The sequence below is a fragment of the Triticum aestivum genome, chromosome 5A (genome assembly GCF_018294505.1).
Source record: "Triticum aestivum cultivar Chinese Spring chromosome 5A, IWGSC CS RefSeq v2.1, whole genome shotgun sequence".
NCBI lineage: Eukaryota > Viridiplantae > Streptophyta > Magnoliopsida > Poales > Poaceae > Triticum > Triticum aestivum.
The window spans coordinates 234,930,340-234,934,753 of record NC_057806.1 but is presented as its reverse complement, the minus strand read 5'-3'; the positions used below and the strand labels follow the sequence as shown (position 1 = coordinate 234,934,753).

General features: G+C 42.0%; 1 long non-coding RNA gene across 5 annotated transcripts; it reads right to left on the bottom strand.

Annotated features, from left to right (window-relative positions):
* Positions 1-1,259: 1,259 nt before the first annotated feature.
* LOC123102865 (uncharacterized) lies at positions 1,260-4,180 on the bottom strand. Of its 5 annotated transcripts, none has more exons than XR_006449445.1 (4): positions 3,549-4,180; positions 2,059-3,441; positions 1,651-1,891; positions 1,260-1,570 (listed from the first exon to the last, which is right to left on the bottom strand). It is a non-coding gene; the product is annotated as an uncharacterized lncRNA (long non-coding RNA). The 5 variants fall into 5 exon arrangements; XR_006449447.1 differs by having other exon boundaries at positions 1,651-2,133; positions 2,353-3,441; XR_006449446.1 differs by having other exon boundaries at positions 1,651-2,662; positions 3,221-3,441.
* Between the last annotated feature and the right edge of the window lie 234 nt (positions 4,181-4,414).

Genomic DNA, 4,414 nt, shown 5'->3' with positions numbered 1-4,414 from the left:
TTGTTGATATTTTCAAATAACAAATTTGATGATATTTTTTATATTCATAAATATTTTCGAATAAAAAATTTGATGATATTTTTAAAAAAATTATTAATATTTTTATGAAAATTTATTACTGTTTCATATTCATATTCATTTTCTAAAAAATTGTTAGATGCAACAAAAAAATTACTTATGGCGCACCGCTGGCTGGTGCGCCATTGCTATCTAAAAAAGATTACTTATGGGGCACCGATCGGGGGTGCGCCATTGCTATAAAAAACATACTAATGGCGCACCGCCAAGGGGTGCGCCATTAGTAATCTTCCCCCCTAGCTTATTCGCCTGTCGCTCCACACCCGCTCCAACGACCCCCGCGCCCCGCCTCACCGTCTCGGTCCTCGCCGCCGACGGCCTGCCGCCATGACTGCCAACCCGACCCACTGCGCTGACCCACTGCGCCACCGCCCCACCCACTGCGCCGCCGCCCGGTCTCCTCCGCCCGTAAGCCCCCCTCCTCCTCCGCCCGTCCATCGCCTTCGGCCTCCTACCCATAACTGACTCGACTCCCCTGGGCTCTGCATAGAGCACAGGGCCCGCTGCTACGTCGCCATCGCCGTCATCCTTGACCGCCTCTCCCCTCCTCTGAAGAAGGAGCACGGGGCCCGCTGCTACGCCACCATCGTAGTCGTCCTGTCCGATTGGGAGGAGAAGGGGACGCACCCTTGTCCTCAGCCCGCCATCGACGCACCCTCGTCCTCAGCCTGCCATCGACGCACCCTCGTCCTCCACTCCTCCACGGTGAGCCATCCTCTCTCTTCCAACTCCCTGTTCTGAATTTGTACTACCAAGTCTGAATTTGTACTGCCAGGTCTGAAATTTTCGTCATTCACTACAACAGGACCCCCCTACAACAACGCTTTTTTCGTATCTAAATGTCCATATATGCGTTTTTAATGTCTTTACCAACGGTTTGGGATCCGTGGCCTTATCCAGTGTTGCTAGCGCAAATTGCAACGCTTATACCATCGTTGGTAAAAGGGACTGTTGCAAGTATGCAACACATAAAACGGACTTATGCAACACTTCTATATGTTGGTGCATAACGTACAGGAATCAAAATGCCATTGCCGCGCAAAGGAGAATTGGCACCGCTTCAAGTCTTGTACATATATGATATGAATAATGATATTTTATATATATTGCCCGCAATTAAATTAATGCTCCACATAATATTGATAATTATGTATTTCAAGTGAACAATAAGCAAGAGAATATACTCTCAGGAGGAATAAATCATATATTATATAAAACCGTTGAATTACAAGAGTGCATATTACAGGAGGAACATTATCCAAATGTGATGCATAATCTACATAATTATTTGACAACGAAACTTACACTGAAAGCATCCAACAACATCACTACAACTAAACACTTGAACAAGGAAGATCATCTAACAGGAACATCCCTACAACTAAACTAAAACTGAAAACATCCATCATCATCATCATCATCAGGAACAAGAACATCATCATCATTGTAGTGTACTTGCCACATACCCATATCATCCATTTATCCTTTGAACCTACAAACAAAAAGAATGAGCTGTTAACACATAATGCATTGACATGTTGCAAGTAGTGATAGAGGTAAGTTATTACTCACCAACAAAGGGTTGAAGGCCGTACAATCTTTGTTTTTCTGCATTACCACGAATATTGCAATTTTTGCGACTTCGTACCAAGACTTAAGTTTTCACAAGTGCCGTATCGACATGCACTTCCCATTATTTATTTGTAAGTTCAGCACCATCAAGTTTAAATTTAGGATTACAACTTACAACTGTAGCAAGAACTGCATCTCCGTTATGATTTTGTAGGCTCTTCAAGAACACTTTAGTTCCTACCTGCTAGTGAAAATGAAAGTTATATGTGATCGAAATGAAAGAACTCATAAAGTAATTATGAAAAAGCTTCATAAATACTAGTATTATAGTCCCTCCATATGGAAGATGAAAGGATAATAGTCCTAAGTGAGGCTGCTGAAACAAAGCAATCAAAATTTTGCTTGTACCTCGATCAGACACCAACATATGGGAAACGCTGGATTGTTGAGGTCCATGACCAACAAACAAATATGTAGCACCATCTTTAAAAAAAATCATTGACATAAATCAGAGGAAGTAGATTAAATTTAGTTAATAAGTACTTTATACAGTAGATTGTATTTCATAATAGTACTGCCTGATCAACTAATTATATGATATTCATAATTCTAGAAGTACATGGAAGTAACTGCTACGGGAGGAAAATTTGAGTTTTTATCTATATGTAAATCATATGAACCCCAACATCCCTTGCCATTCACCTGATGAAAATACTTGGAACTTAGTTGACCGGGTTGGATACATAAAACTGATGAATACTTGGCATTAAAACTGATGAAGAACGAACTTAAATGCCAGCATCTGACTTTGGAGGGGTTGTAGTTTGGTCAGAGCTACACACAAAACCTTCATCCCACATCATAAGTGGAAGCAGGACTTAATCCTTGTGTTCTCCAATAATGGAGAAGACTGCTTGAATCAAAGAGCATGCAGACGAACAACAATAAAACCTACTGTCAAACAGGGCCATAAACCTTTGGCGGACACCATATTCATCAATGCTTTGCCACCCTGAAGAACATTTGCCAATGCTTAGATGGATTAGGAGTCTCATTCATAGAAGTCAGATAATTCACCAAGTGTTGTAGTGAAGGTTTAAATTCATTTTTTTTCTAGTGTATCAAGCATCACTACAGTAGCCTGAATCTTGACTCTCTTTTTTTTGCCTGGCAATCTTGAATTGTTTCAGCATGTCCAGATTTTAAACAAAACTAAACAGCAAGAAACAAAAACAGACATGGAAACAAACTTAATCTGGTGAAAACGAGGCTAAGCTGGTCTCTTTATCATCATCAAAACTGAAAGAAGTTTTGTTATTTGAGATCCAGTACATAGACTAAAGGGAACAGTTTTCGTAGTTTTAATGATAATGAACTTAATAACATCACGAATAGCTGACATATTAGTTTCAAAACTCAAGATGAAAGATTAAGACTTAAGATATGTCGTTCACATAACTTGAAGAAAAAATTACAGGGATAACCACTTCATTGTATCCACTAATAACAACTGCTGCATTGCTAAGTAGGATTTAATAAGAACTGCACCAGATAACTCAGAAGTTTTCACCTAAATGCAGAGAAGCAGTGTCTTTAATAAGTTTCTGAGCCTGAGATTGGCTGGCATATTTGAGAACTGCAGCACAAGAAGACGCAAAGGCCCTGTTGGCTGTAGAACTCCTTTCCTCCAGAACAGGAGTGTAAAGTAATTTCAGTAACATCACCATGTATGGCTTGATGTTAATCATGACCTTCTGTACCAGCAAGGTGATGAAGCTAGCAACACTAACCCTGAAATCAGACACGTAAACAAAGACAGGGTAAGATTATAGTAAGTGAAGTGAAATAATACGTCATATCATCAATACTACAAGGTCCGTATTAGCATGAAAACTAACCTTGTATTAGGCTTTGGGGCTAGTGGCGATGGACCAACTGGGAATTGCAGGAGGTACTTTTAAACTGAGATGCTTGTTGGAGTAGAGTTTGAGACCCAGGTTATATGAATTGACGTGATGTTCCTTGCTCAAACAACACCGACACTGCTATTAATACATAATGTCTACTATACCTGCAAAATAAATTGGATGTACAGATGTACACACACGACCTAACATGGATCCGCCGGTGGCCGGCACGGCTGCTACTGTTGCTGGATGGAACGAGTGATACGGTTGCGTGTGCTTGTCAAAAAAATCTCAAACTTGTTGGCAGGCTTGGTGTGCGTGTCCATACCTTGGATCCATCGTTGGTCTTAGGGGAGCGGTGACGAGGGGCGGCGCGCCAGGATGCAGGGTCGCACAAGAGTGGTGTCGAGGGACGGTGCACCGGGACAAAGGATCACAGGGGGTGGTGAGGGACAGCGCACCGGGACAGAGGACCGCAGGGGAGTGGTGAGGGGCGGTGCGCCGGGATGGAGGTAGGTCGTAGCCGCGCAAAACAGTGGCAACGACTGACGAGAGGCGGCGGCCAGCGTGGGAGGGCTCAAGAGGAATAGAGGAGGTTGTGGACAGGGAAGCCTAGGTCAACCGTGAAAGCCAACTTGAGCTGGGCTAGATAAGATGTTGGGTTAGTGCATTGGGCTTTACACAAATCTACAACGCATATGCTGCAATGCTTATATTCGTATCTATGGTAAATTTTACAACACATAGGCAAAACATTGTAGACTAGGTGTTGCTTTATAGGGGGTATTCTTGTAGTGATTATTCTTAAGTCTGAAGTTAGCTGAACACTTAACTAAAACATTTCTGTCAAACTAAAG